General features: G+C 42.3%; 1 protein-coding gene across 1 annotated transcript in view; it reads left to right on the top strand.

Moving 5' to 3' along the window:
* Positions 1-1,313: 1,313 nt before the first annotated feature.
* LOC144483952 (uncharacterized) overlaps positions 1,314-26,112 on the top strand; it is an 82,524-nt gene continuing 57,725 nt past the window's right edge. Inside the window, exons 1-2 of the mRNA XM_078202517.1 lie at positions 1,314-1,392; positions 3,134-3,198. The gene's annotated coding sequence lies outside the window, so the exon portion shown is untranslated. The remainder of the gene's footprint in view (positions 1,393-3,133; positions 3,199-26,112) is intronic.

Raw genomic sequence — 26,112 nt, 5'->3', positions numbered from 1 at the left:
GTCCTACTGCCACTGTCCAAATGCATTGTGCCCTCTGACAGTTAGTTTTCTGAAGCTCAGTGCCAGCAGAACAGAAATCATTCTTTGGCCTCACCAGCACTTATGTATATTTGGTTCCGATTTCACTCACTTTTCTGGCTGCTTCTTTGGGTGGTGCAGAACTTTGGAAGTCTCCTCTAACCATATTTTCCACTCCACACCCTTAGCTCTGAAGCTACACCATTAGAGGCCCTGCCAACCTCCCTCCCAAAGTCACAGTACCTTACTACCTTCCTCTTTGCTTTCAAAAACCTTTTGAAAAACATGTTTTTGAATGTCCGTTCAGTCTGTCTCCCTAATTTTCTTTTTCTTGCATGGTGTCCATATAAAGCATTATTAGAAATTCTGTCACCTAAAGAATATTATATAAATGGAAGTTGATGGGTGAAGTTGTTTTCAATGAAAACATGTAAAAGGAACTAATGAACCAGTAGCCTGTTTTGCACTGTACCTGACCTTTTGACTTGAACAGGCATCCTCTCACCATGTTAGATCTGCCGCCATAGAATCCCTACAGTGCAGAAGAGACCATCTGGCCCATCGAGTCTGCACTGACTCTCTGACAGAGTAACTATCCCAAGCCCTCTCCTCCAACCTATCCCTGCAACCCACACATTTCCCATGGCTAATCCATCTAACCTTCACGTCTTAGGACTCCTAAGGGGCAATTTAGCATGGCCATTCCACCTAACCTGCACCTTGTTGGACTGTGGGAGGAAACCAGCTCCGAAGGAAACCCACGCAGGCACGGGGAGAATGTGCAACCTCCACACAGATAGCCACCCAAGGCCGGAATTGAACCTGGGTCCCTGGAGCTCTGAGACAGCAGCACTAACCACTGTGCCACCGTAACACCCATCAACCAGTAAAAATAGCATTTAAACACAAACCTGAATTTTGTTTGTCCCTCGCGCTCTCTCCCATGTCATTGACTCATCCCAACCACTGCACATAGGCACAAGTAAAATTTCTCCCTCATGGTATCCACAACTGAAACCAAGAAATATAATGCCTTGCCTAGAACGAGATCCTGAACCATAATATCATTGACTCCTGGAAACTCCAATTATATATATTTATATAGCTTATTCCATCAAGACTATTGTTTTACTGATTTCCTTTCCAATTTACTCAGGGTGAACAGCGATCAAGCCTGCCCTCTTCTTGGATGTTATATTCAGAAAGAAATTGGACAGTTTCTCCTTCTGACGAACCGCTATTCTATAGACCAAAAAGAGCACATAAATATCTGCATGCCAGTGTCTATGGATCAACTGTGGTCGATCTCACCGAGAAGGACAGGCTACGTAACCAAGCTACAGAAACTCAGCTGGGTAGACCAACCAGGTCCAGGTGCTGTTGAGATTTTTATATTATTTTTATTTGTTGGTTCTCAAATGCTTAGAAGTTGTGTTGACTGCTTTGGAAAGTTTTCTTGCAATGCAAATAAAGGACATAGAATGAGTTACCTGACCCATTGCCGTAAGAAGTCTCACAACACCAGGTTAAAGTCCAACAGGTTTATTTGGTAGTAAAGCCACAAGCTTTCGGAGCGCTGCTTCTTCATCAGGTGAGTGGGAGTCGTGTTCACAAACAGGGCATAAAAGACACAAACTCAATTTACAAGATAATGCTTGGAATGTGAGTCTTTACAGATAATCAAGTCTTAAAGGTACAGACAATGTGAGTGGAAAGAAGGTTGAGCACAGGTTAAGCACATCTCTTTAACCTGTGTTTAACGCTCTCTAGGAGTATGGCAAAATAATGGTGATGTTACTGACCTCATAATCTATCTGCAGGCATGGACTAATGATCTGGAGATTTGAGTTCCAAACTGACCAGTGGCAGTTTAACCAAAGTTTGGAACAAAAAGCTAATGTTAGTAATTGTGACCATTAAACTACTGCTGTGCCATGAAAAACCCAACTACAATGCCATTTTAATGTCAAATAGCATTACTATCCTTGAGCCTTCAGCTTTGGGCTGTCCATGTGGGGAGGTGGATATTTACAGCACCTCTTTCAGGGATCATAAGCTGAATTAAATAAACGTAGGAACATGTCTAGAAATGACAATTCATAATTTTTGGGCTTCAAAGCTTTACAAGTTTCTTTTATTTCCAATCCTCGCTGCTTGCTATATTTGTTACACTTCCCCATAATTTCAATCTGCAACTCCATTGCTCCTCTGATCATGATAGTCTGTTGGGCCTTTTCTGGATGTCACTGAGTGAGCAAAATGCCCTTGCACACCACCTACACAATGTAGGTCAGACACCAAATTACACACCCATGTCTCTTTTCTTTATGGTTCCATTTATTTTTAGCCCTATAGCTGAATGCAATTCAATTTAGCCACCATGCACTACATTTTATATTACGATTCCCATCTCTTGATTCACTTGGCAATGCTGCCTGATATGGATTTTATTGGCAAACCCAATAATGGCATTCCAACATATGTGAAGCAAGTTGAGTATTGGCCGGTTCTGCCCAACTTTGATACTACTTGACAAGATGCACAAATATTTTCTAGCAGGGGTTGCTGGTTAGTTATCAGAAGCAGGAATCTGTGCCTGTTACTACTCTGACAGAGACTGGGAATCCGTTCTGGGACTTTGGTGTGTATGGTACAGTTTGGAGGGATAAATTCATGAGACGATTGTTCTGGGACTTTAATGTTGACATCATGACTGTTTCATGTCTATATGCAATTCATTTGTTTTCTATTTTAATGGCAATCAAACATGAATTGCACACAAATTTGCTGAACATTTGGATGCTAATATGCACATAATGCATTGTCAGAGTCGATGTCTATAAAGTTACTGATGTTGCACAGTACAGTCTTAAGGTGTGAAGCATTGTATTCATGGGATATTGTCCCAGAAAAGAATTATTACATTTTCCAGAGTCAGTTCCAGGATTTGATTCCAGTAATGTAACGATGGGCACATATCCTTACCTCTCTCAAACAACACTGCTTTCAACAAAGCAGCAAGGTCAAAATACTTTTTTAAAAAAACTAAACAAGACTTTATTATTAATTGACTGTTGGTAAATGCTTTGATATCTCATTTTGTCTTTTTGCCTAGTCTTCTCAGAGCCAGATATTGTTCTCTATCAACATTCAGCGACCAATACAGAGAGAATAAATGGCGTAAGTTGTGAAATACATTGCATCACTTTGTCACATTCTGTCATGGAACTCAATTTATAGATAAAGGAAATTGACATGACAAGATCTTTGACTGTATGACTGTGGCTTAAAAAAATAGGGAAAATTTGAATACTAAAATTAGCTTTTTGTCATTTTCCTGTGGAGAATAAAAATTCTGCAAAGATTCTGGAATGCAAAACGTTTGTTAACAATCTGTGTAACCCTCATTTTTAGTTCTTTTGATTCAACAGATCAATATTTGCAATTTTGATATGAACAGAAAGTACATGTGTGGTATATATGCACCAACACAGAGTGGCATTTATCTGTGTTGTATGAAAGTACATTTTGTTACTGATACAGGTCTATATTCTTGTAATTGCCTTAGCGCTAGAGTGGATATGAAGTTGGCAGTCACACATTTCTTCTTGAGGCAGCAAAACTGACTGTCTGGATTGCTGTATTCATGCCTGGACTGCAGTATATGGGAGTTTGTGAACAGCGAGACTGAGAGAGAGAGAGCATATCTGCAATAGATGTCTTTGTTTCAGATCTCTCTGGCTCAGAGTCATTGTGGCTGGAGTGTGAGTTGGAGACACTCTGACATATAAGGGAGGGAGAGAAATAGGTGAAAAGTTTGCTCCAGACCTTGGTCACACTTTTGAGAGAGATGCAGGTTTAGACTGGGGTTGGTGTGTTACACTAAAGGGAATCCAGCCATGATAGAGAATAAGGATCTGCAGAAGCTAATCCTACTCAATGGGTACAATGTATCCTGAGAGGATAAGACTAAAGGCTGTTGGAAGGGCAGCCAAAATCTGACCATGGTGTCTCATAGCAGTGGCTGTTCAAAGTGTGCAAAATCAGAAGAAATGTAACATGGTAGTTGTAGTGGACTCAATAGTAGCTCAATTTGCACTGATAATTCGGAGTCCCCGATGCCATTTTGCCTGCCTAGTGCCAGGGTTAGAGATATCTCAAACCAGCTTGAAAGGATATTTGTAATGCATGGGGAAGATTGTGGTCCATGCTGGGTCAAACAACATAGGTAAGACTAGGCAAGAGGCTCTGTTTAGAGGGTGCTAGAAACTAAATTAAAGATCAAAGCGTTCATGGGGTTTAATCTCTTGATTATTACACAAACCACATGCAAATTGGTGTAGAGTTGAGCAGATTATGAAGATCAATATATGGCTGAAGGAATAGTGTTGGAAAGAGGCATTCCATTATAGGGGATACTGATACCAGTGTTGGGACAGGAAAGAGTTATAATATTGGGATGAACTGGGTCAGGATTAGGGACTTTGCAGAAAGGATGAATAGATTGAGTGGCATAGGGGGTGATCTTACTTTCTCGTCCCACCGGTCAGTTGATGGGCAGGGTGAGCTGATAAGATCACGCGAGAGGCGAAAAATCAGGTCCATGCCTGCATGAAATGTTGGTTAGAAATTGTGCTTTAGGTGCTACAGGTAAAGGAAAAAATTCATAGGTAAACGTTATTTAATTTAGAAGGAGACAGTAGTAAGAAATGTGGAGTCTTGTGGCTCAGTAGCCCTGCCTTGGAGCCAGAATACTCCATGTTCGAGCCCTACTCCACGACGCTGTTAGCCATGGAAGAACCCAGCCATTAGTGCAGGCAAGTAATGTGGAGGGTTAGTAGTAGTTGCATGGAGCACATCCCACCCTACCCCGCCCCTGCCAAATCCAAAACAAAATGATGGTCGATATGAATGAAGGTGGAGAAGAGGCATCAGCCAGCATTGTGGTGACCGCATAAACATGGGGTGGGGGAGGGGGGGGGGGAACAAGAAAGAAATGAAAATTGTGTGAGTAAAAAATTAGAACAAAAGGGCAGATATGTACCCCATATAATTGTTCTTTAAATTAACTGTTTGCATGTAAGAAATGAATTGTAGGCACAAATTCAACTTGGAGGGTAAGGTATGGTAATCATTGCTGAGTGTGGCTGCAAGACAGTCAGGACTGGGAACCCAATATACCAGGTTATAAGCTCCCCAGGAAAGTTAGGAAAAATAAGTCAATCAGAGGAGCAGTTTTGGTGATTAAGGATGAAACACTTCAATGTTAAGAGAAGATATTTGGAGAGGTAAGAAGGCAGTTTTATCTTAGTGAGATGGTTTTGTGGCGCAATGGGTAACATCCCTGCCTCTGAGCCAGAAGCTTTGGGTTCAAGTCCCACCCCGGGAACTGATGGCCAAGGAAGGTACGTTCATAATGCAGTCAAGCAGGTTGAGTGTGTCAACCTGCAGATCCTTCCGAATATGCCAATAGCTGGCAGTAAGAGTGGGAAATACTCCTGGTCAGGCACACTTGATGTGAAGTGGCACCTCTCAAGTTATAAGTCCCTGACTACAGACTAGTGACCCATTCCAGGAATTACTAACTATAGAAACAGATAAAAGTGCCTTAGTGCACCGCGAGGTCGGTCTTGGAATTATTTTCATGGGCGGATTTAAGGAATAGGAAATAATTTAAGTGGAAGTTGGCTGTAGGACTCCTAGTGATTATAGAAATGGTTTGTATCCCTAAGGGACAGGAACTCCATTTGCCAAAAACGGGAACAGCCGTGGACAACTAAAGAGATCAGAGATGATATTAAATTAGACAAAAAAGTGTACAAAGATGTAAAAAGTAGCACAGATCAGGGAAATGGAAGAGATACAAAGAACCACAAAGAGCAACAAAACAGTAACAGCGACAGAAAGATAGAATAAAAAGAAACTTGGGATTTCTAAATCAGCACAATAAATGTTTGTATTTGTATTAGGAAAGGTTCTGGACACCAGCCCTCAGGAAGGATATATTGGCCTTGGAGGGAATGTGGAGTGGATTTACCAGCAAAATACCTGAACTTTTAAGGGTTAACTCACCAGGAGAGATTACCTAAAGTAAGGGATTTAGAAGGTTATGAGATGAGTTGATAGAAATTTTCAAATTACTAAGGGAACAAATTGGAAGAGACTCTTTCTGCTGGTTCCGGAGTCAAACGGAGGAAAAGTCTGAAAACTAAAGTCGGGGGGGGGGGGGGTGGTGGTGATTCTCCCAGCCCGCTGTACTGCTTTTGCAGCGCAGTGAGCCGGGAGACTCAAGTGGAGACCGTTTAGCAGGCTTCTTGCAGGGCGCCACAACCTCCGCGAGTCTCCGGCAGCTGGATTTCCGGTGCCATTAGCTCTGCCCGAAAAATTAGCGCGGAGCTCCATAAACTATTTAAGTATACATTTCAATGCAATTTGAATATCATTAGTGGGCCCGGAGACTTCAGTCCTGGGCCCACTAGCCTCTCCCCCACTGCCAGGAGTATTTCACTCCAGCGGGGTTTACTCCCACTTGCAGGGAGCTGGCGGCCGGACCCTGCCGGAGTGAAGGGGGAAATTGAGACCCCCCAGGAGGTTGGGGTAAGGCAGGTGCCCCTGGGCAATGCCAGCTTGGCAGTGCGAGCCTGGCCCCCTGACACTGCCCAACTGGCAAAGTGGCAATGCCCTGGGGTATCTTGGCACTGCCCCCTGGGTATCGGGAAGTCCCAAGCAGGTTGGGCCTAATGGGGGACGGGGCCTAATGAGGTCGGGGCCTCAGGGGGTGATTGATGGGGGTGGGGTGGTCCCACAGACACTCTGCACTTGGGCTTGGTGAAAGAGGGTGGGAGGCCAGCAATCGTGACTGGCCAATGGGGTGGGAGGGGTGTTTGCCTGCCGGGGCGGTTGAGCTGCAGGAGGGTGGGGATTTGGGACTATGGGGGGTGAGGGGAGATTGGGATTGCCAGTGGCGGGGGGGGCGGGGGGGGGGGGGTAGATTGGGACTGCCAGTTGGGGGGGGGTTAGGGGTTGAGGCTGGTCTAGGAGGTCAGTGATCAGGCCTTGGGGAGGGGCGGGGGGGTGGGGAGGTGGGGGGGTGGGGGGGGATCAGTGAGACAGCGATGTGGGGTCGCGGGGCTGGCCAGCGTTTGGGAGGCCGGCAGTGTGGGCTATTGTGCATGCACCGATCTTGGCACTGTCAGAGCAATGGCCCACTTAGCGCCATGCTGCCGGCCTCTCCAGCAGGAATAGGTCCATCCACTGATTTTTCACGTGAATCTCGCCAGCGCACTCTGCAATGCACAGAGTGTGAGAGATTCATTTTGAAATTCCCGCTGAAGAAACCAGCGGGATTTACTTCAGTTTTGACATGAATTCGATACTTTGGGCGGAATTTTACCGGCATGTCCTCCCGAGTTTCGTATGATCCCACCCGAGGCGAATGGAGAATGCCGTTCTCGAGCCTCGCCCATCTCTGGAATTGGGGCGGGTGTGCGGGTAAAATTCTGGCCTTAGAATTTTTTTGGGAGAATTGCCTCCCCCCCCAGATCTTTCATGCGTGAAATTAGGAAAACACTTTAACACAATGGGTGGTAGATAACTGGAACTCTCTTCTGGAAAAGGCAATTAATGCTGGATGAACCTTAGACCTGTGATTGATAAATGTTTGTTGACCAATGATTTTAAGAGATAAGTGGCAAAGGTGGGTATATGGAGTTAATGGACAGATCAGCTGTGAATCAGTGGATGGCAGAATAGGCACAGGGAGCTAAATAGCCTACCCCTTGTTCCTGTGCTTCCATGTGTCCTATGTCTGAGGTGTAATTTCTGGCAGTGTGAAGTTTTTAGTTGGTAACAATGACTGGTGGTAATTCTGGCAGGCAAAATGATTAAATGCCACTTAACCTTGTAATTAAGGGGTGGAATAGCAAGCAGAACAATGATAAATTCCAGGGTTAAAGACTGGCAAATTGAAGGTAGACTTCATACTAGCAGAACACTTTAAACATGCTCTTATAGAAATATAATGCATTTAAATTACCGATATGGCAGGAGCTGGACAGAAGCAATAAAGTGCTAATGAACACGGAGGAAGAAGGAACATCAGTTTTCAAAGTCTCCATGCCATTGCCACCCTTACTGAAAGTTAATATGCTGTGGAATCAGTCACTGATGCTTAATATCAGTTTCCAGCCACGTGACTATTCAGTAAGTTTTTTTTTGCGAGGAATAATTTCTTTGAAATGCTGTCCGCTGATTTAAGGAACCATCGGTTAGATTTTTGTCCCTGAATACCTTTTGCAGGCAGATAAATAAAAACTTTGCACACCCAGTTGACTTCTGAATTGAAATATGAAAATTTGTACCTACTTTAAGTCCCTCAAGAATAGAGAGTATTTTTGTTTAAAGAACGAACCTTTTTGCAATAAACGGGAGGGGGAGATGGTCGCGTAGTGGTAATGTTACTGGACTAGTTAAACCAGAGCCTAAACAGAATGTTTTGGAGATCTATGTTCAAATCCCATCACGACAGCTAATGGAATTTATATTTAATAAATTCAATTAATAAGAAATCTGGAATCGAAAAGCCAGCCTTAGTAATGGTAACCATGGAACTGTCATCGATTGCCATCAAAAGCCATTTGGCTCCCTAATGTCCCTTAGGGAAGTAGATCAGCCATCATTTCCAGGTCTGGTCTACATGTGACTCCAAGCCCACAGTATTGTGGTTGATTTTGTTAAATGTCCTCTGAAATGGTCTGGCAAGCTAAGTTCAAGGGAATTTGGGGATGGGCAACAAATGTTGGCCTTGCCAGCGGCAACCACAACTCACGAAAAAAACAAAAAATGGTTCAGTAAGGGAAATGTTGTCTACTCATTTTCAGATACCAACAGATGAAAAACCTAACCGATGGTTCCTTAAATCAGCAGACAGCATTTCATATAAATTATTGAATGGTCATGTGGCTTGTAACTGATATTAAGCATCAATGAAGGACTCCACAGCACATTAACTTTCAGTAAGAGTGGTAATGACATGGAGACGTTGAAAAACGATGTTCCTTCTTCCTCCGTATTCATGAGTATGAAACAGTGGATGAAGGAAAGTTGCATGTGGCTTGATTCTGATTGTAAGTCAACACTCACAGTGATTGCTTTAACAGTCTTGTCCAGAAATCTTTTACTCAGTTTGCCTCAGCTTTAATTCAAGAAATAAAGAGTGTGATTGTCTGGCTTCGCTCCGAAACCAGAAAATCCCACCTGAGGTCAACGGGTCAACGTGCCCGCTTCGATTCCCATGGTGGGCAGGGTGGTAAAATTCTGGCCAAAAGGTTTGTCTGTTTTTTTTTATACTTTTCCAATTCAATCAAATCAAGTCCAATTCAGAGTCTCAACAAGTTGAGACATTTCCGATCCAGGCTGACAAGACAGGGCGAGCGACCAAACCACCCTGTCCTGGGCCTGATCTACATGAGCCAAGCTGATTGGAGTAGGCAGACGTCTCCGCCCCCCCAGGCTTGATCTCATTTGCATCTTAGCCAAAAGGCCGAGATACCGCTTTTAAAAATTGCTTCATATGAAAATGAAGCTTAAATGCAACCCAATGGCCACTACCAAGTGCAGCATCACCAGGCCACACTTGATCTTAGCCAAAGGCAAAGTCGAAAAATGTTTCTTTTGTTCTCAAATTGAGTATTTCTGGCATACAAAGGGATTTCAGACCATTATTAGGTTAATATTGTTTGAATAATGCACTTGGATTAGATGTTCTTTGAGGACACTCATAGTAACCATTTTGTTAGCTGAGATAAAACTTCAATAATTGACTGAGTTAGTTTTGATTCACAACAGATATTTAGGAAGTTAGTGTGCAGATCTGTGGTCCTAAATGGCAATTTAGGCAATGTACACTTGGCTTGACATCTCACTTAAATTTTAATTTTTTTGTTTCCCAGAAAATAAAAAACAAGGTGGCATTTAATCATAGCAATCGAGACGGATTCTATTCTTTCTCACACTCGCATACACACATGCTCTACTAATTATTGCTTCATAGCAATTAGGAAGAGGAATGTTGACTAATTTTTCACCTCCTCGTCCTGGGGACAGTGAGGCTGGTTCCAATGCTCTTACTAATATCACAGTTGGGAATAGTTAATTGACCACAGACTCGAGATAAATCTGCATTCTCACTGTTAGCATTCAAGATGGTACATTTACCCATGGTTCCATCAAAGGTCTCTGAGGTTTATGTCACATGTTCTTTATACACTTAGAAACATAGAAACATAGAAAAACTACAGCACAAAACAGGCCCTTCGGCCCCATAAGTTGTGCTGAACATATCTCTACCTTTTAGGCCTACCTATAACCCTCCATCCTATTAAGTCCCATGTACTCATCCAGGAGTCTCTTAAAAGACCCTATTGAGTTTGCCTCCACCACCACTGACGGCGGCCGATTCCACTCGCCCACCACCCTCTGTGTGAAAAACTTCCCCCCAACATCTCCCCTGTACCTACCCCCCAGCACCTTAAACCTGTGTCCTCTCGTAGCAGCCATTTCACCCTGGGAAAAAGCCTCTGAGAGTCCACCCGATCTATGCCTCTCAACATCTTATATACCTCTATTAGGTCTCCTCTCATCCTACGTCTCTCCAAGGAGAAAAGACCAAGCTCCCTCAGCCTAATTCAACTTGTCCTTTCGTTTTATTGCAAACAATGTTTAATGCTTCATTTTCCATGTTTATTACTGAAAAGTGTGACCTCATACACTGTACTTGAGTGCTAAATGGATAGCAATTAAAAAATGAAACAGCCATTCATTCTAAATGATGTAAGTTCTGACCTTCATAAAAGCCTAGTATGTTTTAAAATGCAGTGTCAGGCAAGGTATCGTACCAGTAATGAAGAGTTATGACAATTTCTTCACATTTATAGAGGACCTGTAATACATCAGTGAACTACTAAGATCTTTAATACAGTGAAACAAAGTTTGCAAATTGTCACTGGCCAATGAGTCTTTCTATTCTATGGATACCTGCCTCCTGGTAAAACCTTAGGTAGGAACCTTGGATGGAGTTCATTTAGTACTCCTGCAATATCTTGTCACTTGGAGAATTTTTTTTTACTGTTTCATTCACAATGAAACAAACTTCAGAGCACATATATTTTCTTAACCATAAATGTACAGCGTTTGTTGAGATTGTCAGCAATCAAATCATGCGGTCACCCTGTTCACTGAAATTAAAGGGTAATCGCAGTGAAGTCCATTCATTTTAAATCCAAATACAGCATGGCAGAAAAGCGGAAAGTTACTTTTCCAGTGCAATCTACTTTATCTGGGCAGGTTTTTGACCTTGATCTAGCCATTTCCATACAATGTTCATCACCCCTTCCCCACTACAAAGGGACCTGCAGTGTTTTGGGTTTGAAATGAGTTCATCCGATTTCTGCTGTGTGATCAGTTGGAACAAGTTTAGCATCTCCTTTCATGCCCCTCCAAAACATCTACTCATACCATGAGCTTCCCTTTATAGTTCTCCCAAGTATTTCATCTATGACTGGCAAACTGTCTGACATCACGTCAGGCTGCCAATATCCGATTTTTCAAAATGTTATAATGTCGATTGTGAGCAATCTTCATTACTACAGATTATATCTTCAATTATAGTACTTTAAATAAATCTTGACATGATTTTAATTTCAGTGAATAAGTGTTACGACAATACTCAAAAAGATTAACTTGCATGTTGCTACCTAATCGTTAAAATTTGAATTACTGGAAGCGTTAATACAATCCTTCACTAATATTTAAATTGAATTTTGCATTGTGATGGAAAAGGCTTTGGTAGATGATCTCTCTAGATTTGAAGTATTGATGCCTAGATTAACAGATTATTGAATCTCAGTCTCGAGTTAACCATGAAAATGGATTTCCATCATCTGTAGTCTTGACATGCCCAAAATATAAAATGTCAGTTAATTGAAATGCTTAAGGAGTGAGAAGGGTTATAGAAATCTATATAATCAACATATTGCTCATTTTGTTCACAGTGGAAAATTATACAAAGATCTTCATAATAATGTTATATTTAGGAGCTTTACAAAAGCATGCTGAGAGTGCTTTAGTACCACTGTTCCTGTTCACATCCCACTTTTAATTAAATTAGCTGTCGTATTTATAATGAAAAATACCTGAGTCTTGATTAACCTATTGTGTAGTTATGTGAAATTTCATTCTTTCACTCTTAGAGAAAAGTTGAACCATCAATTCTCTGCTCTTCAGACCACAAGAGATGGGTTTTTTTCACTTACCCAAGGGGTGTGAGCATCGCTGGCAAGGCCAACATTTATTGCCCAGCACGAATTGCCCTTGAGAAGGTGATACTGAGGTCCTTCACAGGGGATATTAGAGATAGCCAATAAATGCTGGCCTTACCAGTGATATCCAGATCGCACAAAAAAAGTTTTAAAAATATATAATATGGTCAAATGGAAGATTGTGCTGTATTTATCCATACATGGGCATTCTAACTTAGACCCAGATTTTCGCCATGACAGAGAGCCTCTCCATTGTGGTGAAATGGCCAAAGCTTTAAGTCGCATCCTGAACATGGCACTTTCCATTTTCAGTGGGACAGCAATGGGAGTGAAGTGTGTTTTGCACATGTGTGTTTTAAACGGAGGTCATTTGTATCATTTGCCTCCATTGAACTGGTATTTTATTAGGTCTGGAGTGTGAAACCTGAAGTGTGCAGATTAGACCAGGTTAAGAGCAATTGAACTTTGCAGATTTGTTTGGACAGCTTTGTTTTGCCTTCAGAGAGGTAAGGTAACTGTTTGGATCTGGTCCCGAGACACCTTTAGGCGAGGTAAGGTGCCCTTTGGTGGAAATCAGGTGCCCTTTGTGGTAGGTCAAGTGCCCTTTGGAAATGTTAAAAGTAGGCATAAATGTGCGTATAAGGCGCACCTGAACTCATTACTGTCAAACTCATTAAAACTGTCAACAGTCTTGTAAAAATCAACTGTTAAGACAGTCAAAAGCACGTGTCAAAGGAACTAGTCAAAACTGTAAGAAGCACCTGTCAAGGGGAACGGTCAAAGCGAACTGTCAAGCATTTAGAAGTCCTGTCCTTTATCTCTTTGACAGAAAATATCTGGAATGTAAACAAAAAGCTTGCTATTCGGCTCTGGCTGTTCATGTATGTCTGAGCGCTTATATTACTGGATTAATGCTGCATGACTAATGTCATAACCATCCATTGTCACAGTAGGGTCCCTGACATTTCACAATATGATTGACAGCTACAAATGATTATAGACTCTTTGATCTGGGATTTTGAATTCCCATACTTGTTGTTATAAGGCAGTGGTTCCCAAACTTTTTTCACTGGGCCGCACTTTCGGAATAAAAATTTGCTCGCGCCACATCGAATTTTTTATTGATAAGAAATACATTCAAAAACAAAAAAAGACAACTCCTCGCAGTGCTTGATTCATAACATAGAACACAACTACTTTATAATATGATCATGGGACATCCAGAAAGTATAAAACAATGCTTGTTTAAACCATGTTTAAATGTTTCTTTGATTGTCCTTGAATCTTCCTGCCACACTTGCCATCCTCTCTCGCCGCACCAGTGTGGCGCGCCGCACCCTTTGGGAACCACTGTTATAAGGGATTGTGCAGGTCAATGAAATGTTTGTTGATACAAGGCTTCATTTAGTTGAAGGAATGTAAAAGTAGTTTTTATGAATGAAAGTTTTGTTCAGTATAGTCAAATCTGCATTAGACACAAAGAACTTGATTTATAGAACCTTATTTTACCTCATCTCTGCATGGGTCCTGAGGCCTGTTCATGATGGATACTGGGTGAATTGGTTTGGTTGGTGTAAAGGCAAGTGATGGTGTCTGCTGTTACATCATTTGGCAGCAGATTGGAATTGGGGCTATAATGAACCATGGGGTGCGTGGGAGGCATAGATTGACTTGGAGGGTGTGAGGGGTTATGGAGTTGTGTTTGGGCATAGGTTGGCACAGAGGGAATGATGAGTTATGGGGGTTGGTGGAGGGCATGGGTTGGTATGAAGGTATGATGGGAGAGGGTGGCAGCATAAGTAGGCACAGAAGGAATGTGGGGTTGTGGGGATAGATGGAGAGAATGATGTGGGTTGACATGGATTGGCATGAGAGGGGTGAGGATTAGAGGGAGGGCAGCATGGTGGTAAAGTGGTTAGCACTGCTGTCTCGCAGCGCCAGGACCCCAAGTTTGAATCTGGCCTTGGATGATTGTCTGTGAGCAATTTGCACATTCTCCCCGTTTCTATGTGGGTTTTCTCCAGGTGCTCCAGTTTTCTCCCACAGTGCAAAGATGTGCAGGTTAAGTGGATTGACCATGCTAAATTGTCCCTTGGTGCCAAACGTCTGTCAGTTGGTCGGATTAGCCATGATAAATGTGTGGGGTTGCGGGAATAAGGCAGAGAGGAGGGCCTTGGTGGGATGCTCTTTTGGAGAGTCAGTGCAGACTTGATGGGCCAGACGTCCTCCTTTTGCACTGTAGGGTTATGGTTCTATGGATGTTTCATGGTGTAATCTTCATTTTTAACTTTTGGCCTCCACAGCTTACATCCTCCTCAGTTCTTCCCAGGTCACCTGCTGTGACCTCTTACCCCCCCATCCCCATCCCCATCCCCACCCCCACCACCACCACAACCACCAACCCTCTACCCCAGGCTGGAAATTCCTCATTTGGGCAGCTACTTTTAAAGGTTGTTTTTGCAGAGCCAGAAATGCTCCCAAACCGGGAGTGAAAATCTGGGCCTTCAAATTGTTTTTTTCAAATAATAGTCTCAAGATCACAATCCCTCTAGTTGATAGTAGAAGTTGCTTTGGACATTGTTTGCAGTTGGAGAAGCAGGACTGTACCATGAGAGTATTGAATCAAGGTTGAAAATGCAGCAAATTCAGATTGAGCTGTTTACCATAACAATATGAATTTTCATTGCCTCACCAAATCGTCAGACAGTAGTTAATTCCTGATATACTGAATCCACTGTTACAGGGAAATCTCAGCAAGATTTTACTCTCGCTGACTATATAATTCTTGATATCATGACGGTGCACTGTTTAATAAGTTGCAGATTCACATTTGTGATTACGAACTTATTGAGTTTCTTAGTTATGCTATCAGGATAAGAAAGCAAGTGGAGACTAGACACGTCTCTAGTTAGAGGGAAAAGCAATTGGGAATCATCACAAAAATTACAGCAGTAATACTTTTCTTCAATAAAACTTACTTTATATCATGTGTTGTGGCCTGGAGGCAGTGACAATATTAAAAAAAGTATTGCTGCTGCAATTTTTGTGATAATACCAGTATTGGGACACTCACTCTATATTCATATTGGGGGTAGATGGAACACTGTATGACTGTACTATTTCCTGGCCCCAGGCAGGCCTTGACTTTCCTGCTAACTTCCTTCCCTTGCCTCCTGTTTTTTTGTAGCCCTTGGTGTAGATCCAGGCATTCTTACCCACTCACTACCCTGACCTCTGTCTTTTTACCTCTCAGCCCCAGGCACATTCCTTGCTTGCTCTCTCCTGGTCTCCCTGTATCCTCTGACCATGCTGTCTAAGCAGAGCCCTCAGTCTCTCCCATCTTGTTCCTATCCTTTGCCATCTTGCTGTCACCAAATATCTGATTTCTCTGCCGATTTCAATCACCTTGTTTGTGCACACTTTGGCTGAAAGTGTATTGGAAGTGGGCCTTGGACTGACGTTTTTTGGTATTGGGAGTTCAGAACCTGAAACTGCCTGGAACTGAAACACAAAACAAGGTGCCTGGCACAGACAGGAAGGGCAGAAAGGCCTCCTTCTGTGATGTGACATTCTAAGTAAAGCACGCTGGCTCCTGCTTCTGAGGAGAACCAGTGCCCTGATTTACCTTCTGGGGTTGGGAACAGATGACGGGAAGTTTGTGGGTCTCGACTCCATCCCAACCTGGCAAGGTGAAGCAGTCACAGTCCCTGATTTTCACAGGGGCCGCCTTTAATACTTGACCTTATCCTCCCCAATCTGCCTGTTGTAGATGCATCTGTCCATGAGAGTATTCGTAGGAGTGACCATCACATAGTCCTTGTGGAGAGGAATCATCTTCATGTAGAGGATATCCTCCATCATGTAGTGTGGCACTACAAATGTGCCTCACGTATACATATGCACTTCTCGGTTTCAGCACAATGGAAATATTGGCACATGATGCCAGCTATGTAAATTTTCACTCTCTATTGATGAGTCTGGAAAAGAGATGGTGAAGGAAAACAAAGGTTTTTGAAGTTCAAGGGGACAGCAAAATCACTGGACAGATCTGCATAATTGATTAGTGGCAAGAGTGAATCTATTCCCGGCTGTGGCTTTAAAGGAAGTCTTCTCACAGGCAGCACAAAGTGGGTTCCAGACCATTGAGTCCTTGTGGGTCACAAGTCTCTGCTGAAACATGACTGGATCAGTGGTTTGGGAGATGGAACCAAGAGCCTCAGCAGCCTAGACTGTCAGAGGATGAATGGCAATCGCCACTGCTGCCATTGCCAGCCAGGCCTCATTTGTCTGGAATCGAATGGACTACATAGCTTTTGCAAATAGGGCACCAGTTACAGCTGAAGTGCAATGGTGTGCAGCTGCTTGAGAGAAGCCACAGCTGATCCTTGGAACAAAGCAGTGGTGGGGAAGTCCAGGACTGTGGTAACTTAGGTGGCTACTGGCAAGGACTGGCGAGCAGTGCTGCAAGATGTGAGACCCTCCATCACAAGGGAAAGAATCTCTGTGACCATCTGTCTGGAGAGTCACAGTTTTCTGTGGCGCTGCTTTTCTGGATGTCTAGGCAGCACCAGCTTTCACCATATCTTATGCTGAGGGGTAAAGCCTTCATTGTCTTCCTGTCCCTTGTCTCTCTCCTCTGCCTTCTTTATAATCAGGGCTCAGCCTCTCCTGTGGGAATGTTGCTTCTCACTGCTGCTGGATCCAAAATCTGAGAGTCGAGTTGCATTTATTAGCAGCTGGCTTCCTTGCACTCAGCTAGATTCCCAATAACTTGTAGAATTCTCATCCCCTCTGTTTGTGCCCTTCTGATGCTAGGAGGGTTACAAACCCCTGCATTGCCTGAATGCTTTTTAAATACTATTCGTGCAAGCTATGGACACCCGATAGCACCTGTGTGCCAATGGTTGAGTGCCTTTCTCAACTGAGCTCCCTTGTAAGAGCTGACCTAATTTCAGGGGGGTCAGCCACGACTGGCTCCCACTGTTTTGCCATCTCCATGAATCTGGCCTGCCCCGACTCAAGATAGAACCCATGTGTCAGTACCAAAATCCCTCAACAAGTGCTCAACGAGTTCCTCACTTTGTTCGATTGACCTTGAATTGGGTGGGTTTCCAGGGCTGGCTTTGCTCCAACCTCCCACAAGGAGTCTCCTAATTGATCCCAAAAAGAGCCTCCAACCTGATGAAACCTTACGTTGGCAAGAATGGCAACAGGGAAATTGCCACACCAGCCCTGCAAGCGACATTGTTTTTCAGCGTCTCTTACCTCTGTTCATGCTCCTGATGGAACCAAAAGGTCCTGCCCAATGCAGCTATTAAATGGTGGAGCAGCTTCAAGGGGCTGGATGGCCTACTCCTGCTCTGATTTCTTGTGTTCTTGTGTAGAGTTTGAAGTCTCTTGAGAGAAAATGGAGAATAAGAGAGAGGAAGGTGAGTCAGTACTGCACTTTGGTTGCATCAATTTCAACTACGAACGGTCTTGTGTACCACAGCTCAAGTACCTCTCTTTCTCATGCGTCTTATGTTGTAACACTTTCTTTGCTATTCAAAGCTTCTTACTAATGTTAATTTATCCATTTTTGGAGGGACAAGACTTCTCAAAGCAATGCTAAACAAAAGATGAACAATTCCTTGGTACTTTTGATCAATGTACCACCTCTCTTTATATTCATTTACTTTTTTTGCTAAAATTAATAAATTGTGCAAAATATGACCTAGAAGACAAAGTGTGTAATCCGTACAATGACATGGCACAATAGCCCCACCAGCTGGTGAGTGCGAGGATCAGAGGTCTTTTGCCTGTATTGTTCTTTGAGGTTTGCATTTCTGTTTTGCAGCTGTAGACACATTAAAATGGAATTTATTCTACAGTCTAAACAGGCATGTCCTGTTATACTCATGGTCTGGACTATATTACTCTGTTTTAGCTACATTTCTGACTTGACATTTACCCATTATAATGGCTTAATTAGCATTTTACACCTAATGACTGAATCTTTCCACAACAGCAACACTCCTGATTGTCTGTGATCCCACACAAACCAGTTCAGGTATCACATGGGTTATGTGAGGCTTGAGTGCTCTGAACAAACACTACAGACTAATTTCAATTAACTGTAACATTTAAATTAAAGAATTGTGAGTCTGAGATTCACTCAATTTACATTTGGTATCTATGCATACTCAACTAGAAGCAGGATTGCAGAGGGATTCTGTGCTAATTACATTAACACAAATCTTTGCTCATCTTAAACCAGTTGGTTTTGTGCAGTTCACAAAAGCATTTACAACACTTCTATGCAAAGAGCTTGTGTTTCTGATGAGGAGTGTTTATTAAATATTCTAATAGGCGGGGAAACAGTGAATTGCCACCCTTGGGAACTTGTGTCCTTATGAAATACAACTGCTATGAGACTTTCCGGTTATTTCATTGGCTTTAGCTTACTATTCTGTTGCCATGGTTGCAAATACACCAAGGAGTCTGAAACTAAGATCATTGCTAACAAAGAATGTATCTTTATACAGGGATATCAGATCATGTCAGACAGCATCGCCATAATTAAAAGCACCCTGATGTGGCCAAAAACATGGGGTAAAGTATGCAGGTAGTGTTTTGACAGGGATTTGACATAACAACTCTGGTATTATCATCAGTAACAATGTAAGTAAACACATCGCAACATCTAGCAAACTGAAATTAATCAGTTTGCTCCAGGGTGTTTTACAGTTGTATGCATCTCTCACATTTCTTTAGGAGTTCCTCTGTAATCCTCATTGTTTGTTTTTCTGAGGCATATGATTTGAATTTCCATAAATCACTTATTGGTCCTGGAGGATATCAGGTGCCATAATGTGACAATAATGATGTCCCAGGAGGTGTTAATTGATTTTACACTATTAGTGGGGTAATTTGGCGTCCAAAGAAGCTTTTAGTTTATGGACTACTGATTTTCTGCCTAGGTAGTATTACTGCTAATGAGCAGAAAACAAAGTGACCCAACTAAAAGAATAGGAGCGATAACCACAAAAAGATTTGACAGGATTGGCGACTGCTCTATTTAAAAAGGACAGCGGTGTTTCAGTGTAAAACACACACCAGTTTCAGAAATGAATTCTTTATTCTGAATTCAAACTGCTGGGCATTAAAATCTTTGCAGTAAAAGGATCGTATTAAATTTAGTTTTTCTTTTCACTGGCGCTTGGTCGGACCATCTCTTTCAATAAGCAATTTTGCGAATAACGTCCAGTTACTTGATTTCATGGTTTACAAAAACATGTATAAATCTGCCCCTGAAGGATATTGAGGTCCAAAACTTTGCAGTATAGCACGAATGGTTTCCAGCTTTGAAAGTGAAATATTATGAAAGCTGAGCTGTTTTGTAAAGAAGCTCAATATATTTTGAACTCTACAGAGTCTTGCTTGAAACTGAGCTTTTTAAAGGTACAAATTCAATCTCACCCTTTCATATTGCGGCAGAGTCATTTACACACAAATGCGAGATGTTTTGAAGATAATAAAAACTTTCCAGAAATGATTTTGTGATCATTTCTTGTAATATATTTTGTATCCAGTTTTTAAAAAATTTTGAAATTAATTTGTAGCAATGGTTATTTTCTCATCAATGCTGTTTCCTTCGTTGATTAGTTGAAAAGATGAGCAAACAGCCTGTCTCCAGCCTTCTGCGGCTCGGTGAAATGGAAACTTAAAGCTTGAACCTTGCTAGAAAAGGAACAAAGATAATCCTAGGAAGTGCACAAAGGAGGCCTGGTGATTTGCACTCTTACTTATGTTGTTTCCTATGTTACAGCAGCATGAGTTCATAATAAGAAACTTACTGTCTCTGAAATGGAACTGCAAAAAGAAACTATTTTAATATACAGAAGTAAGTGGAAGATTCAGCCTGGTGTCTATTTGTAACAAGATTACAAATGCACTCTTTTTTAATGTATTTATCGCTACACAAAGCAGTCCGAGCAATCCTTCACCCAAAACATTAAATTACAACTTTTAGAGTTAACCAATGCTAAAAAAAAATACATTTGTCTCAAAAATGGCATGAATAAATGAAACTGAAAAAAATCTCAATGTGTCTCAGAATCTAGTATAAAAATATACATTACACTCTTTATATTGCTGTACTATCTTATTGTGCAATTTTATTATGTAAATATTACTTGACAGTTTTCTGTGATGTTTGAACTCATAATATGCCCTGCCATTAGTTATTTATATGCACATTTTGATCTTTGCTGTACAAGATGTCACTCTGGATGTGTCCATTAAATCAGTGGAAGAATGTCTTTTATAATATATCTCAGTCATTTCCATTAAAGTTATGTACACACTGTTAGATAGTCAAAGTAAACAATATTAATAATTTGTTTTACTTGGAAACTGAACAGTATGTGGACTTCTAATGACCTTTTCATTTAAATAGTTTCTTCCAAAGGTAAACTTCAAAAATTTGAGTAAAGTACAAAAACTCCACTCTAAGATAATTACACTACACATTGTGTGTGTCACAATGAAATGGTTTTAGTGCCTCGCCAGTATAATATTGGCAATTTAACTATGTCTGAGCCAGTATCATATATCTTGGCACCCAGAATGAGACCACCCGGCAGAGATGGCCTCACGACTTTCTCCCCTTCGTCTGTCATTGTTTGGCTGGGGATACTGTAAAGCAAACTTCTTGAACAATAATTCGAACCACGTCACCGGAGCCCTCTGGCACTAATTGTTAGATGAGAGGTAACAGCGAATTCTCTCTTACACAACATTAAAATTTTAAATGAGCAGACGTTGGCAAGACCATTTAAGTAAAAATGTTCAGAGCTTTGATTTTTCTGACAATAGAATGGAACAGGAGAAATTGGGTAACTCAGTTGAAACCTCCAGTTCATGGTACGAAAATGAAATAGTTCAAATGATGACAACGATTTTAGCTAACTGCCCTGGTGTTGGATACAAAACAATTGTTTTGTATAAAAAAACAATAAACTAAACATTGAATTCAACAAACGCATGGATTAAGTTTAGATTTCACTATTGCTAAAAATGAAGCCCTGTTGTGTGTGTGTGTGTGTGTGGGGGGGGGGGGGGGGGGGGGGTGGTGAGGAATGACATTTAATCAGACAGAAGGGTGGGGTGTGGGGACCCTACCACATTCCTGCCTCTACCTGATTAAGTCTGTGGTGGAAAGATTTGAGGACAGCCTCCCCACATGACGATTAAGGCTGTTAAATGGTTAATTACTACTCACTTATGGGCCTCATCCTACTGACACTGGTGTTAACCCATGTTGGGGGACCCACCATGCAGGGAGCACAACAGGCAAACCCTTGCAGTGTTGCCGGCAGGCTCCGAGCTGGGTTACTTGTTCAGAGACACTCCATGCCTGATCAAGTGACCAAGCATCGGGAAACCACCATCCTGCACTTACTGCCAAACCCTTTCCCCTATGACGCCCATCCTGTCATCACTCACTCTGATTCCTGGCCTGGGACCCAGTGAGGATCTTAGCTCTTGGCGGTGACATACTGGCAAGAGCCAACATTTCCCTGGTGCTGTTGCTGATCAATAGAGCTGTCGGCTTCTGGCCTGTCAAGTGCCCGAGTGCCGCCGGCTCTCACCTACACAAAGTTTCGCCCAATATTTCCGGATGATTTGTGACGTTACATCATGGGCTGAGTGTAAGATTATTCCTACATTTGTTGGGTTCTTGTTAAAGTCCTCCAAAATGAGGTCCCCAGTGAAGGCTGTGGCATTACCCTACATGAGGAGGGAAATCGGAGAAAACAGTCAGGCAAAATATAGGGGTATAGGCAGTCAGGATAGACTCACTCTTTGATGCAACAGGAAGACCAAAAGTGAGGAATTCACTTCAAATGAAGGAAAACTACAAAGTTGTGGACACAAAGATATCCTGATTTGTAATAAAGTATCTGACATTGTCTATACTAATTGAATATCTGGTGAAAGAATAAACTTGTTGCTTGAAGGCTGAGGCTTCAGACAAGAGTCACAATGTTAAGGAATGACAAATCCGACTGTTGACAGGAAAGTCATTTTCATCTCTTGTGTGGACAAAGCTGTGGGGCGGCACGGCAGTACATTGGTTAGCATTGCTACTTCAAAGCGCCAGGGACATGGGTTCGATTCCCGGTTTGGGCCACCATCTGAGTGGAGTTTGCACATTCTCCCCGTGTCTGCGTGGGCTTCCTCTGGGTGCTCCGGTTTCCTCCCACATTCTGAAAGACATGTTGGTTAGGTGCATTGACCTGAACAGACCTGGCGACTAGGGGAATTTCACAGTAACTTCGTTGCAGTGTTAATGCAAGCCTTACTTGTGACTTAAAAATAAACTTTTAAAAACTCATTAACATTGTAGGGCATTTTCTCTTTCTATGTCAATGATTTCTGGTCAGTTGATTGTTCTCAGGGTAGGCAGGGCTTGTTACAAAAAAAATTGTATGTTTGTTTATGTGATAATATTTAATGAATTATGAGGATATAGCATTTATGGGGATCCTTAAAATAGTATGTATTAAACAAACAAAAGCATCAATATAGCCCAATTCATAAAAAGATTGCTGAATTTTAAAACATTATGGTAGTATTGGAGGTCTTGCTGTATAACGGGTGGTGTCCCATCCTCTGAGCTGGAAGCTCCAGCTTCAAGTCCCACTCCAGGATTTGTTGGCAAAGGAAGATGTGTCCATGATGCAGCTGAACAGGTTGAGTGTTAATCTGCAAAATCTTTCCAACATACACCAATGGTAGGCAGGAAGAGTGAGAAAGATTCCTAGCCAGTCATGTGATAGAAAAGAAAATTGAAGCCTCTACCATCACTGTCCATAGTCCATAGACTGGACTACAAGATTGATGTAAAAATGCATGTTGCCACAGCAATGTGAATGCCTGACTGTTGGCTCAGTGGGTTAGATGACTGGTGTCAAGCAGATTGGTGCCAGAAGCATGGGGTTAGATTCCATTCTGGTTGGGATGTATTTCAGACCTGCCTTAGAGTTAGAGGGCTGGATTTTCGCTTTGCAGAGATGGCCCTCCATTGTCAGGCAGTGGGAACATCTGGTTCTGCCATTGTCAACTCGATTTCCCATTGAATGCAACCTTTGCCCCCAGGAAACCCATGGTGGGGGTGTGCCATTGGCAAGACCAGAAGATCCCGCCACCATGAACAGTTGTAAAGTTTCAGCTATGAAGTCATAGAACTTTACAGCACAGAAAGAGGCCCTTCAGCCCATTGTGTCTGCGCCAGCCATCAATCACCTATCTATCCTAATCCCATTTTCCAGCTCTTGGTCCATAGCCTTGTATGCTATGGCATTTCAAGTGCTCATCTAAGTGCTTCTTAAATGTTGTGAGGACTGTTGCCTTCTTGCCCATGGTGCAAATTGTCGCAATGATGGGCCTGCCTTTGGGTAGAGAACTGAAGACAAGGAATATAATTCTTGATTGGTCCTTATTTGTTGATGTAACATAGATACTTGTGTAAGTCCAACTTCTAAAAGGAAGTTGGAGCCGATGATATACTCTGTGTTCTGAGGTGATTCTTGTGTTTGAAAATTGAGTTTGCACATCCGGTTAAATTTTAAAATGAACGAATAGCTGATATGACAGTCCTCTCCCTACTAAGATTAAAAAGATTAAAGATAAAGGCCCCCAAACTCCTGAAATGGGATTTAAGGCAGGACCAAATTCTGCTAGCTCAATGTCCCTTCATTATGTCATTGAATTTTGACAGGAGGAGTTGAACAATTCTTGAACCCAGCTCCTTCTACCTGATACTATTTCGTGAACCGGCAATGTTGCATTAGAACTCTGTCAAAAATCCCACCGGTTCCACCTTTCCTGAGACTGATTCTGGTTGCAGCAATTTTTAAAAATCCACATTTGAACGAGCAACAGTTGCCGTTAAAACGTAACTAGTGTGAAGCCAAGGTAGTTTCAGACTTCTTAATGGAGATTGTATTTAGCAAACTTCAGATAGGGGCCTTTACATTGAATTGATTACAGATTCCCTGATATCACACCCCCTCCCCCTCACCCCAGCTAAAAAGTCAGGGGTGGGGTAGACCACCAAGGGAAACATTAACTGCCTTGCAGCTATTTAACAACTCCTAATGGGCTTAAGGTGGGACTTCCACCTTTCTAGATCAGGAATTTTCACCTCAGAGACCGACTGGCCAATCAGAGGATACCAGCCCACCAGGACTTTGGGACAGGGATGTGCTCTCTTGAACCAGGATTTGGATACATTTTTGGTGATGTCAAACTAGCAGGCTCCAGGGACTGAGGAGAGGAGGTAGGGGCTTGGGTTTGAGTGGCTTTGAGGGGAGGGCAACCTGGTGGGGGTGGGAAAGTATAACCTTAGCGAAGTCCTCCAGTGGGTCTCGAGGGCTGATTAAGGACATCACCCCCCCTTTCTGCTTGGTATAGGTCTCTCCTGCTACCGTTAAATCTCAGTGGCAGTGAAATGAGGCCTTTAAGTGGTCAATCGACTGGCCTACCTGTAAGCAGGCTGTCCAGTGCCACACCCACCACTGGCATAATTATGGTGGGGGAAGGATGGGAGAATAAATTGTGGGTAAGCCTTCTGATGCGCGATATAACACACGAGAGGCGTGATGTACTCGGGAAATAAAGGCTTTTATTGACAACAATAACAGAGCTACCATATACAGTACACGATCCCAGACTAAAGTGTCACCAGGCAGAGCAGTGACCTTTATACCTCTCCCAGGAGGCGGAGCCGACTGGGGTGTACCATAACAACTATATTAACAGGTAGAACAGCCCAACCCTAACCCCAACAGTAACATATATACAGACTCATAGTACTGGCCAGACCATGGCTCAGCACTACCTAGTGGGAACCAACAATGGTTCACCACACCTTCTGCTGGATTTTCTCTGATAACTGATGCCATCTCCTTCCTCACTACTGTATCAGGTTGGAGCTTGATAGTTCATAACCATTGTGTCCCGTTTGACTCTGGATTGAATTTCCAACCTGATATCCTCTTCATTACCGTATTATTGCATATCTCTACCCATGCCTCAGCCCAACTCTTGCTGAAACCTTCAACCATGTCTTCATTACATCTAATATTGACAAATCCACTGTTCCCTTCTCCCACTCTCCATAAATTTCAGTTTATTCAAAGCTGTTGGATGTTATCTGTATTGTATCTGGCACAGATCCACCTCATTACCCCTGAATTTGCTGTTCGATATTGTCTTCCAATCTCCCAGTGCCTCAAATTAGAAATTATTGTCCTCACGTTCAAACTGCTTCATGGTCTCGTTTTTCTTTCTATCTCTGTGACTTTCTCCAGTCCCACAGAGCTCCAAGAACATGTGCATGTAACCTCTTTGTCACATCATTAATGGGTGTGCCTTCAACTGCCTGGACCTAAGCTTTAGAATTCTATCCTTTTCCCCCTCAACCTCCCTTTCAGCCACAAAATTTACCCTCTTAACTGAGCCTTTTCTCTTCAAGCATCATACTTAGCCTGCTGTTGATTTTTCTCTGATTATGCTTCTAATAAGAACCTAGGGATCTTTTTCTACATTAGAGGTGCTATCCAAACATACATTGTTGTTACTTCTTGCCTGGCTAGATAGCTCTGAGATTAAGAACTTATTGTCTGGGGAATTCATACCATAAGTACAGATCATTTATTTGAAACAGCATTTTTTTGTATTATTTCAAAGAACTGAATTGAAAAGCTGAATTATAAAGAACAAGATGATA

This window comes from Mustelus asterias, chromosome 3 (genome assembly GCF_964213995.1).
Source record: "Mustelus asterias chromosome 3, sMusAst1.hap1.1, whole genome shotgun sequence".
Classification (NCBI taxonomy): Eukaryota; Metazoa; Chordata; class Chondrichthyes; order Carcharhiniformes; family Triakidae; genus Mustelus; species Mustelus asterias.
The sequence above is the reverse complement of the archived record's forward strand: the minus strand, read 5'-3'. Positions and strand labels throughout refer to the sequence as shown.